The sequence below is a fragment of the Sorex fumeus genome, unplaced genomic scaffold (genome assembly GCF_029834395.1).
Source record: "Sorex fumeus unplaced genomic scaffold, SorFum_2.1 ptg000010l, whole genome shotgun sequence".
NCBI lineage: Eukaryota > Metazoa > Chordata > Mammalia > Eulipotyphla > Soricidae > Sorex > Sorex fumeus.
This window is the reverse complement of record NW_026606067.1, coordinates 6,552,654-6,565,859: the sequence shown is the minus strand read 5'-3', so window position 1 is coordinate 6,565,859 and position 13,206 is coordinate 6,552,654. Positions and strand designations below refer to the sequence as shown.

Genomic DNA, 13,206 nt, shown 5'->3' with positions numbered 1-13,206 from the left:
TCTATGTCAAATTCAATCTACTTGGAGTTTGCTGAGATCCTTGAATATAGAAAGTTTTTTTTTATCAATTAAGAAGATTTAAACAATCACTTGATAAAAATTCATTTCTCTTAATATGTTGCCTTTTAACTTCTTTATCCCTCCCCCTCCCCGAAGGCAGCGGCCACGCCCATGGCAAAGAATGCAGGTCTATTGGTGATGGTCTTAAAAGACCCACTGGCAAATGTACAGTTCTGCTCTTCAAGATTCCCACCACTGGTGGGATTCCCAGGCCTCAACCCGCATGCATGAGGCTCCTATGTGTTCACAGCTAATGTCCGGCCCAGGGCCACCCCTCCACCTCCCTCCTGCCCCCTATGGTGCAGAGCCCACCGACCCCCTCCCTCCCTGACACAGGCTTCCAGACAGCAGGCGCGGGTGGCAGTGTGCCCCAGGCCAGGAAATGGGTGACAGGCGCAGACACCCAGCTGCTCTTGGATATCTCTTCCTTCATATCCACAGACAGAATAGGAGCTTTGGAGGAAAGCATAACGAAGTTCCTGACCTTACAAAATAAACAAGCCACCCCCCAAACAAATATGATCAAACGAAGCCCCAACGAAAAAACACAAAACAGCTCTGCAGACACTGCGGCATGAAGAGCCTGGTCGGGGATGTGTGTGGGCCGCACCCGCAAAGATGGCATTCACACACCACGTCAGACTGGCGCCTCCTCCCACCCTGGGTGGGGCCAAGCCCAGAGCCCGTGGACCAGCACTTGCCGGCAGCAGGATGAGGCTGCTCCCTACCCGGGTACCACCAGAATGGACGGAAGCTAGGCCAGTGTCACCAGATCCTGTGACACATGCAGAGTAAATAGAAACTGACTGAGCCCGGGCCCAGGGGGAGTCCGTGGGGAGCATGCGGAAAGAGGCGCCCCCAAGAGCACTTGTGTGGGGCGAGCCCAGGCAGCTCACGGTATGGGGACAGGGCTGCCTGAGTGGTGCGCAGAGGGCCCAGGCAGACTCTCCCATTACGCTTCTGGCAGCAGGACAAGGACAGGCACAGGGACATCCTGGAACTCAGGACAAAGAACAGTATCATGGCAGGGTGCGCACCCCGGGGGTCTCTATACACGCTGGCTGCCGGAGTCATGAGAAGCCGAGCACATCCAACAGGCGGGCTCGGGCACCCTGGAGCAGCAAGAAGTAGGGCTCCGAGGGGCAGGCAAGACCCCCAACCTTCCCGGCTCAGGGCTCCAGTGACAACAGTCCCACAGGGCCAGCCCACCACTCCTCTGTGGAAGCCCACCCCAGCCTGCAGCCTAGGGGAGACAGATGCCGGCGGGCGGGCATGGCCCCCGGAGTCCTGGAGCCAGAGCGAGACCAGAGCTGCAGCTTCCCAAGAATGTCCCGTCCAGGCTCCCGCGTCACTGGATGCCCTACTCCTCCACGTATGTCGAAGGGAACCAGCCGATCCGGCCGTGGGTCTCACCCTTCCACCAGCCCCGGTTGTAGATCTTCACCACATCCCCCTCCCGCAGCGAGAGTTCCCGCATGTCCCTGGCAGTGAAGCTGTACCTGGACATGGCCCTGCGAAGACTGGGGACCAGCTGGAGGCCCTAGTGGTCAAGTGCTCCCGGGACTTGTAGGGGTGCTTGAAGGTTGTGTCCAGCTGCTTGAAGCTCTCCTTGAACGAGTGGCACTGGTAGTACTCCACTAGCTCCAAGGAGGCTCTCGAACTTCTTGGCCTCAGTGATGTGGATCCAGTCGTCCTTCTACACCACCTTGATGTGCTTCACCTCGTCATTGAACTTGATGCTGATGGCAAAGTGCTCGGGCTCAGCCGGACACTCCCAGATGAGGTAGGTGCCGCTGGCATGGGACTTCAGCAGGGTGTCCGTCTGCTGCCTCTCCACTCCCCATGCTGCCCACGAACCAGGGATACATGGTGTAGTCAAGCTCGCAGGAGGGTGGTCGGGAAACAGGCAGCCGCCGGTCTGCGGGGCATGGCTTCACAGACGTGCTGGGGAAGCAGTCAGACTCTCGGGTCAGCACCAGCTGGCCCTCCCACCACAGGAACTCGGGGTCGCCCTTGAGCAGCCCGATGATGTCGCCCATCTGGAATGTGAGCACCGGCTTCCGGGGGGCACGGGGCTGCCGTGGTAACTCTGCACAGCCACCGTCTTGGGATCTGGTCCCGCTCTGGGTGTGTCCGCATCTGCAGGGGAACCTGTCTTTCAGGGCAGTGTCACCGCCAGACACTCCTTGTGTGTGCCGACACTGCACCAGGTGCACAGATATCCCTGGTAAAAAGTGCCCCTGAGCAGCATGCGGCAGGTGCGGCACCTGGTGGTCCTGGCGAATGTGAACATCTGGAAGGCGTGCTGGTTGGCACCGGCCTTGTCGGGCTTCACATTGGACATACCCACGTGAAACTGCTCCATCCACTTGCACTTCATGTCCTTGGTCTTGCAGAAGAGCTGGAAGCCATTCTTGCCTTGCAGGTGGATGAGGTAGAAGCCATAGGACCATTTCTTGATGTCCTTGTTGTTCATGGGGTCTTCCAACACCTTGTGGGCCAGCAGTTCAATGATCTCCTTCAGCTCATAGCTGTAGCCCTGCCACTGGCACACAATCACCACCTTGTCAAACAGGAACAAGTACCCATCCTGCTTGGTGTGGTTGACCATGAAACGCACCTTCAGCTCCCCATCTTGGCCGCCCAAACTCCTCCAGCTTCACCTGCAGGTTCTCAATGCAGCTCTGAAACTTGGCCACTTTCTTCAGAGTCTCCTTGTCCCTCTTCACCTCGTTTATGTACATGGTGAGGTCCTGCATAGCTTCCAAAACTTCCTTGAGCTGCTGCCTGTCCAGCCGATCCGTGGACTAACTCAGGAGTTCCTTGAGCAGCAGGTGGTACTTGAGCACCCTCTGCATGGGCACCACCTGGAGCTTGAACTTCACGTCCTAGACCTACAGCGTGCATTCCTCGACCTTCTGCCTCACGTCGTCGCGGGTGGCCAGCAGCTGGTTGAGCATGTTCTGGGCATGCTCCATGCGGCTGCAGTAGTCTCCGTAGATCAGGAGCCGCTCCTTGAAGTCCAGCGAGACGGTGGCCGGGGAGCCGCCGCCCGCCAGCATGGTCACATTGATGACCCTCAGGAAGCTCTGGTGCACCTTCATCAGGTCCTCCAGGTTGATGAAGATGGTGGCCATGTCCGCGGGACTCAGCAACGGCATGAGGGGGCCCACATAACTCTTCTGCACGCCCTCCAGTGTGTCGCAGTACTTGGCCTCGTTCTTCTGGATCTCCAGCAGGCAGCGGCTGCGCTTGTCATCCCGGCTCATGCCCATTTTCATGGGCGGCTGCGCCTCCATCCTGATGACGTCCTCTTCCACGTCGTGCCGTCATCCTCCACAGGACGCAGCCGTAGATGTCCTCGTCCAGGTCATGTTCGTTGGCGAACTCCTCCAGGCTGCAGCAGATGTCACCTTCATTCTCCACCGTGTCCTCCGAGGGAAAAGGCCTTCCCGAAGTCCCGGACATGGAAGAGGTCAAAGGGGTGGAAGAGGTCAGAGCTGTGGAGTCCAAACACGTCATGGCCCACCCGGAGGAAGGTGCGGATGTTTCTTCCGACACAGGACTTGCGACATCTGCGGCCAGAAGTTGCTGTCCTTGGGATCCACGGAGTCGGGTCAGAGCTGGTGCAGCCGCTGGCACAGTAGCACGTGGTCGTGCAGCGCCTGCGCCAGGTCAAAGACTGTGGCCCTTGGCTAGGTGATCTCGCTGCAGGATGCGGCAGTCCACGAGCCAGTGGCCGCACTCTGCCACCACTGCTCAGGGCGATCCGCTGGCGCGAGTGCAGTGGCCACTGGGCATTCCAGCAGCTCGCGGTGCCCCGCATGCCGAGACAAAGCCGGTTCTGCCCACTTTGTTCCCGCGCAGGCTTCGCGCCTCTTCCCCCCCCCCCCCCCCCCCCCCCCCCCCCCCCCCCCCCGCGCCAGACTCGCTCCGGTGGCTCCGGTGCTATTACTTCATTATTTTATCTTCCTCAGATGTAACATTCTTTGACCTATTGAGATCACTGATTCTCTCTTCCTTTACAGTCTTTTGTTTAAGGACTTCCTTTAGCAATGATTTAAGAATTCTTCAGGCGTCAAATTCTTTTCTTTTGCCCAAAACTAATTCTTTTTCATCAATTTCTAAAAAATAGAAAAATTAAAGTTGACCAATTCTACAGCGATTTTTAAATAGTGTGTCATGTCCTTAAGGTAAAGGTAAAGGTAAAGGCCCTCCCGTTGATCATCAATTTGCTCGAGCGGGCCCAGTAACGTCTCCATTGGAGACTTTGTTGTTACTGTGTTTGGCATATCGAATACATCACGGGTGGCTTGCCAGGCTCTGCCGTGCGGGCGAGATACTCTCGGTAGCTTGCCAGGCTCTCTGAGAGGGGCGGAGGAATCGAACTCGGGTCGGCCATGTTGGCTGTGTGCAAGGCAAACGCCCTACCGCTGTGCTATCACTCCAGCCCTTAGTCTCATTATTTTAAGACTAAAACATCTGGGGACTGAGAAGACCCTTGCAGTGCTGGTTCCTAACATAGAGCTGAGAGGGATGGGAAACAGGAACGCAGAAGGTGCGTGAGAACCGCCCTTTGTCCTCGCCTATCCAATCCAGGCATCACTGGGCATAGGGGACCTTTCCAGGGCCCCAAGGTTGAGAAAATTGATGCAGGGCCAGTTCCTAGCATTCATAATTATTTCATTCATTATGATTGGTTTATGAAATGGTACAGCACCACAACTGTATCTCAACATCAACAGGATTCTTCCACAAGAGAATTGTGAAATTTTGTGGACAGCGTAGGGAGACTGCCAGGGTTGTTAGTTTAGCAGACAGCTCTCAACTCATTAAATATATATATAGGATACTTAAAAGATATTTGGTAAGTTGTTATTTGATAAATTTTCAGGCATACTCTATTATTTTTTTCTCCAGTAATTTAATAGGATAGAGGAAATACAATAAAAATTCACAATTCAGTATATAAGAATAGCTCAATAAATATAGTAATATTCCTCCTTTGAAAATAAGAAATTAAAAATTCCCTGTTTTCCAATTTCAATAATAAAAAGATGTTTCCCATTATCTTAGATACTTGAAAATTAAAATTTATTATTAAGGGCCAGTGATGGTACAGAAGTTGCATGCATGGAGCCAACTTTGATTATTTCCCAGCACTAAATATGGTCCGCAGGGCACTACCAGGAATGATCTCTGAGCACTGAGCCAGGACTAAGTTCTGAGCATTGATAGGTGAGACCTATAATTCTCTCTGCATTACCCTCTCAAAAATATCTTCCAATGAACAAAGCAAGAATAATGTCTTTATAAATAAATAGCCTCAATGATTGATTTGAGTTATTAATAAAACTATTCTTTTCTTTTCTATCTTTTCTCTCCTTTCCTTTGCTTTTCTTTCTTTTCTTTTCTTTTTTGAACTACACCTGGTGATACTCTCTGTTACTTCTAACTGAAGAATCAATCCTGGTGGATTGTGGGAATCATATGGAATGTTGAGATCAAATCTGGGTCTGCCATTTGCAACTCAAGCACCTAACATGACATACTCTCTTCCAGCCCCAGAAATATTACTCAGGGGTATATGTTCAACCAAACATTCTGTTTTCTATATTTTAGGGTGTTTCTGAAAATTAAAAAATTAACTAGATATTAGTATGCACAACAAATAAACCCTGCTATCTGCCTACATTGCTTTGTATTAGAGTAAAAGACAGGCCTATGATTTCTAATGATGACGAAAAACATAAAAAGAAAATTATGAATGATAAAATCAGTACTGTCATCACACAAACAGAATGGGACTAGGCTTAGAGAGAATTCATTAAATATATGTGAGCAGTTTTCATCTTGGAGAGGCTAAAAACAAATTTATGTGTTACATGACTCATAAGATACACCCATACACATATGTTTGAGCAGTATGTGTGTGTGTATAACCTTCAGGATCAAATAGAAACCTTTAACAGGCAAGGCACAAGATTTATCACTGAAGCTCATTTCAATGCCAAAGATATAATAACTTCATTCGCAAGGGCCTCATGTTCCCATACCTCTATCAATTAAATTTTATAACTTTTCTTGTCCTTGAAACTCATGAAATAAGTGTAAACATACAGGATATACTTTATGTTTAATAAGATTTCTAATTAATTCCTTTAAAGCTCTGACTATAGTTACACTTCTTTTTTCATTACAAGTCAAACCTTGTGATTTTCCAAACATACCACATGGAACCCTACATGAGGAAAGCAGACACAGACCATACTTTCCAGTACCTATAGGAAAACAGTTCTACTATCACTGTCATGAAAATTTTGCGACGCCTTCCAACAGAACCTGGGAATACATCAGGTGCACAATAACAGGATGGAAGCCAGAAGTGCCTTGCCGCAGTGAGTAAATGTTGTTTTTACCACGTATGTGGCAATAAGACAAAGAGATAGATTTGATGTGAATGGGAGTGGAGAATATCTCCTCAACAGGGGGCTACAAGGACTATAGAAAGTTATGCAGTATGGGGGTTGCAACTCAGAACCTAGGACATACCAGGCCTGCATTCCAGCTCTTTGAACCTTTTTCCCACATCACTGCGCTGAATTTTAGAAGCAAAGTAAGTCTTTGTACCAGGAGAGTTTCTTCCTGGAAAATTATCTAGAAATATCAATAGTAAATTTTTAACTGTATCATGTACATATTTTAACTACAAAAAGAAAAGAAATATAAATAAATAAATAAAATTAATTTGTCTTTTAAAAAATTATTGTATAGTAAATAGCATAGATATTCACTATGCTTATGCATCCTCAGCTAAGACCAATGGGAAATTACTAAACTTTTATTTTTCATTTTAATAATCATTAGGAAAATGCCTCTTTAGTTATTTGGAAAATGGAAAGTTGATATGGATAACAAAAGCATATTACCAGGGTGAATCTGTGATACCTCAGTGCAATAATGGCTTTGGTCTTCCAAATGGGGAGAAAGTAATGAAATGTACAGAGGATGGCTGGTCCCCTCCTGCCAGATGCGTGCGTATCAGTAAGTAAAGGGGTCTGAGCTCCCAGTTTACGCTTGTTTTTGTTTTTAAATTCATTTGTATCAATTGCAAATAGTTCATATGTGCAATCGATTCTTTCTTATTTTTCTGCTTATATAACTTTCATTAATTTAAAGTTATGTTTTATTTTTAAACTTATGTTTTATTTTCTGCTTACATAACTTTCTTAATTTTAAACTTATGTTTTCTGTGTATGAATGGATACCATACAGATTTCTTGATAACTATGTGTCACAAATGTAGTAAAATAGAAAAAAAAATGTTGAAATCTGTAGGAAAGACTCAGGTAAGCAAGATGGCAGGATAGGAATGACTTCTCCAAATGACCTGCATGCTGACAAGTACCCCTATGACTATCACTGTGGGATTCAGAGACTGTTGCATAAATATTTTCACATAGTTGGTAAAAATTGATTCTGACATTAAAGAGGCTCAAAAATTATTAATGGATCCTACTAGTCAGTTTTCTGATTTTCTAGAAACTCCACTTCCAAGACCCAAGGAAACCCTTGCTTGTTGACTCTTTTCGCTCATGGACCCAAATAATTCCCTGCACATTTAACTCACACCCAATCCTCATGCCATGACCTGTCCCATTTTTCACTGTAAAAGCCAAGCATTTGTAGATGTTGAATAATTGCACACAAATAGCCAACTCTAAGTCTTCTGGAAAGGAAAATACAGCATTCAGCTTTGATCTTAAGAAAGCAAAGAGGATGCTATCTATAGCTGGATTAATTCTGCAAGTGTGAGAGAAAACTTACTACCATGCAATGTCTCCAAACAGGAAAAAACCATGTAGGATTCATAAACAGAGGCTCATAGGAAGTCTTAGAAACCCTAGCATTGCTTATAGAATGTATTTCTCTCTCAAAGACAGTAAGTAAATTCTGTGTAAGAAAACACAAAATCGATTCCAAGGTACTTGATTTTCTTAGACACTAGTATGAACATGATTTTTTAAAATATATTTCTTCTCTTTCATAATTTGTATATAGGAAAGTCATTGACTTTTGAGTGTTGATTTTGTAGCCTACCACTTTACTATACAAACCTATGGTTTCCAGAAGCTTTTCGGTAATGTCTTTAGGATCATATTGTCCACAAATAGTGATAGGCTTCCTATCTGTATACCCTTGATATCTTTTTCTTGCCTAACTGCTATGGCCAAAACTTCCAGTACTATATTGAATAGGAATGGGGAGAGTGGGCAACCTTGTCTTGTTCCAGATCTTAGAGGGAAGGTTTTTAGTTTCTCTCCTTTTAGAATAATGCTTTCCATGGCTTGTGGTAGATTGCTTTGACTATATCGACGAAAGTTCCTTTAGTGCCCATTTTGCTGAGAGTTCTCATCATAAACAGGTGCTTGATCTTGTCAAATGATTTCTCTGCATCTATTGATCTGATCATACGGTTTTCATGTTTTTTATTGATATGATGAATTATGCTGATTGACTTGCAAATGTTAAACCATTCTTGCATCCCTGGGATGAATCCTACTTGGTCATGGTGTATGATCTTTTTGATGGGTCGTTGGTTTCTTTTTGCTATGATTTTGTTGAGTATCTTTTGCATCCGTGTTCATGAGGGATATTAGCCTGTAGTTGCACCTGTATACTCATTGCAGCACTGTTCACAATAGCCTGAACCTGGAAACAACCTCAGTGCCTGAGAACAGACGACTGATGAAAGAAACTTTGGTACATCTGCCTAGTGAAATGCTATGTAGCTGTTAGGAAAGATAAAGTCATGAAATTTGCTTATAAGTGGATGGTTATGAAGAGTATTATGCTAAGTAAAATGAATCATAGAGAGAAGGACAGACATAGAATTATTGCACACATTTGTGGAATATAAAATAACATAACATGAGACTGACATCCAACTTCAGAAGACACAAGGACCAGGAAGATTGCTTCATAGTTGGAAGCCTGACTCATGAGCTTGGGGAGAAGGCAGCTGGAATACAGAAGGGAGCACTAAGTCAGTGATGGTTGGAGGGATCATTCGGGATGGGAGATGTGTGCTGAAAGTAGATAAAGGACAAAATATGATAGCCTCTCCGTATCTACATTGCAAACCATAAAGCCCCAATGTAGACAGAGTATGGGGGAAATTTTCTGCCACCGAGGCAGGGAGAGTTTGGAAAAGGGGGGAGGATATAATGGGGACATTGGTGGTGGAGAATGTGTACTGGTGGAAGAATGTGTGTTTGATCATTGTATGACTGAAACTCAAACATGAAAGCTTTGTAATTGTATCTCACGGTTATTCAATTAAAAAATGTAAAAATCAGGAAATCATACAGTTTGTTTTTATGTGTATAAATCTCTAGTATTGTGCTATTTGAACTTACTAAGGGGGAAAGGGAAGAAAGAATGATCTCTCTCATCTGCAGGTCATAAACAAATAGTGCAGGGAAGCAACACATGCATTCTCTAAGCTTTTAAAAAAATATTCCACATGTGAAAGAATTTATTCATGAACACTATATACCTGAAATTCAGCTATACATTAGTTTTTAACTCATGCCTTAATTCTTCTTTTAAAATAAAAGAATTCCCACTGTGTACATCCTCCTGCTGACTCATTTCAATCAACACAGTCTCATCTCAGAATGCTCTGTCTCATATGTGGGATATAAAGAAAACTTGAAGAGGAATACCAAATGACCAAAGTCAAGAGAGATGAGGAGCAGGAGAGGTGGTCTTCAGTAGGAAGATTAGCACTGGGATAGGGATGAGTGGGATAAAGTAGGAGTAGGAAGGGAATACTAGGACAATAGATAGGGGGAAAGTGCCAGCCACAGAGGCAGGCTAGGGTTGGATGAAAAACTGGGGACGCTCCTGGAGGATAGTGCACTGAAAAAAGGATAAAGCAGTATATGTCTGAAACAAAAAAGGAATACAAAATGTTTTAATTTAATATTATCAATAGGACTTAGCTATCAAAAATCAAAATAAAATGTTTTATTATTAGACTTAGACCATAGTATCATCTACTTCCATCTACATTGCAGAAAATGTCAGAATTTCACCAGTTCATATAGCTGAGTAGTCTTCTGTTGTGCATATGGACTTTCATTTCTTTATCACTCCTCTGTTCTTAGGCATTTGGGTTATTCCTGGAACTTGGTCATTCTGGATCACCCTATAATAAATGCCAAAGTGCAAATGTCTTTTCTCTCAATAGTGTTTTTGGTAGCTTGGGATATATGCAAGAAGTGGAATTGCCACTTCTGATTATTTTCCAAAGAGGCTGAACCAAGGATCATTCTCACAAACAGCAAAGGAAGGTTCCTTTTCTATACATTCTTGTTAGCTCTGATTTATTCCCATCTTTTTGACATGTCGTAGTCTCACTGGTGGGAAGTCATAACTTGACTTGCTTTTCCCTGATAAAGAGAACTTTGGGTAAAGTAAGTTTTCTCATCTTCCTTTTCTTGAGACTGCATTGACTATTATGGGAAATTTATTACTACATCGAACCTATTCTATATAATTAAAAATGCCCTACAATTGGCCAGAGAGATACTGCAGTGGGTAAGATGTTTATCTTACTTGTAGTTGACATGGGTTCAATAACTGACTTCCCATATGGTCCTCTGAACACTGCCAGCAGTTTATACCTGAGTGCAGAGCTAGGGAATGTCCTCTGAGCATTTCTGGGTGTGACAATCAGTCAATTGATATCACTATATCACTCTATCATTATCACCCCTTTGTTCATCGATTTGCTCATGCAGGTGAGTAATGTCTTCATTCGTCCCTGTCACATGCTAGTGTAGCCCAATGGCATATTGGGGGCTCTTTCAGGTTTAGGGGAATGAGAACCATCACTGTTACTGTTTTTGTCATATCGAGTATGCCACGGGTAGCTTGCCAGGCTCTGCCGTGTGGGCAGGATACTCTTGGTAGCTTGCTGAGTTCTCCAAGAGGGATGGAGGCTATTAGGGGAGCCTCTAATCACCTTTACAGATGTCCGCAGTCAGGCATATATGCGGGCAGGATACTCTCAGTAGCCTGCCAGGTTCTCTGAGAGTGAGAACTAGACAATAAGTACTTCCGGAAGTTTGGTTTTACATTCTCTGGACCGTGGCCATTGATGGGGTTACACGGCAGTTGGTGAGTGTAACTGCCTAGCTACTGGAAGATGGGGGATTTAGGTGGAGGAGGCACAGTCCAGAACCAAGCAGGCTTGGAGATCCCAGCCCTGGGTCTTCACACCTGGGTTCTTCTGCCTATGCCTTGTGTGAGGCTTGTCCCACTGTGTGGAGAGTGGTCTTAGCATGGCTGTCGCTGGTTCTCAGAGGTCTTCAGCTGCCGAGGCTCTGCTAGGGGTGGAGAGGGAAACTCAACCTGCCACCCTCCAAGGAGCCCTGGTGAGCACAGCCAGGTGCCGGGCAGGAGACTCTCTCAATATATTATATAAATTTACATATTATATATTTATTTATTTTATACTGGGCCCACTCGAGCAAATCGACGATCAATGGGAGGGCCTTTACCTTTACCTTTACCTTTATATAAATAATATAATTATATTATTGATTCAGAGAGCCCGGCAAGCTACCGAGAGTATTCGATATGCCAGACACAGTAATAACAAAGTCTCCAATGGAGACGTTACTGGGCCCGCTCGAGCAAATCGGTGATCAACCGGAGGGCCTTTACATTTTACATTTATATTATTGATGATAATCAATAATAATATTGAAATAATATTATATTTAATAATAATAAAACATCACATGCATATTGACAGGTACAGCACTGTATATGTAATATGATTATTTTAACAATGATAATTCTTCAAACCTTTAACAGTGGAAGTGTTTCCAATTCTTTGCATTTTGTTCTGTTTTAATTATTGATGCTTCTCTTTATGTTTAGAAAACATAGAATCTCTTTGGTTTAGTGGATTTCCAGGTATCAGTTTCTTTAGGGCGCAGTGTGAATGAGATTGCTTTATTTTTGCTTTTCCCTTTTCCACTGTTAGCCTATAAAATGCATTCGATTTCTGCCACTTTCCTGTATAGATATATTGTTTCTAGGAGTTTTAGTAGTTTTTTCTAGGGATTTTGATAAGTATGATACTATGTTACGTGCAAGAACTGTGATTTACTTTTCTGACTGGATTCCCTTTAATATCATTTCATGTCCTACTGCTGTGAAAAGACTTACAAGCTAAGTTGAATTGTAGTGAGAGTGGGAATCCATTTCCTGGGCCTTATCTTTGAAGAAAATCTTTCAGTTTCATACCATCAAGTATTATCTTAGCTTGAATTTGTAAATGCCTTCAAGTTATTTGAGGAAAATTTCTTCTCTCCCTATTTTATTCAGTTTTTTTAATCATAGATGGGTATTTTATCCTAGAAGGAAGGAAAGATTAAAGTCATTGATGCAGAGAAATATTGGATGAAATCCACGTTTTCTTACTTGTATTGGTGTGATATATTGTATTGATTTGCATACAAATATATATGCAAATGTGATGTGAGTCCAACTTGATCATGGTTTATGATTCCTTTAATGCTTTGTGGGCTGGGGTTTGGTTCCTCTTGGTTTTGTTGAGGATCTTACCATCTATGTTCATCATGGGTGTTGTTCTTTAAGTTTCTTTTATATACTGCTTCTCTCTGTTTTTGATATCAGGATAACAATGGCCACATAGAAAGTGTCAGGAGTCTGAGCTGGAGTGACGGTACAATAGGTAAAGGCACTCTGAATTTGGCCAACCAGATTCAATCCCAGAAATCCCATATGGTTCCCTGAGTAATGCCAGGAGAAATTCCTGAGGGCAGATCCAGGAGTAAATTCTGAGCATGTGGGGATGTGGGATCCAGGCACAAAACAAAACAAAAAGTGTCAGGATAATTCCAGTTTCATTGACCTTCTGAAAGTCATTTAAGAATAAAGAAAAGAAAAAGTTCTTTGACGGTTTGGAAAAATTTACTAGTAAGCCCTATGGAATGGGGCTTTTATTTGTTTATTTATTTTACCTTCTAAGATTTTGTTTAAATTTTTATTAGTGAAACACCATGAGTTACAGTTATAGACTTACAAATTTTTGTGCTTGGATTT

General features: G+C 44.1%; 1 pseudogene; it reads right to left on the bottom strand.

The window, feature by feature from the left end:
* Window positions 1–1,408: 1,408 nt before the first annotated feature.
* Window positions 1,409–12,718, bottom strand: LOC130019926 (guanine nucleotide exchange factor VAV2-like; annotated as a pseudogene).
* Between the last annotated feature and the right edge of the window lie 488 nt (window positions 12,719–13,206).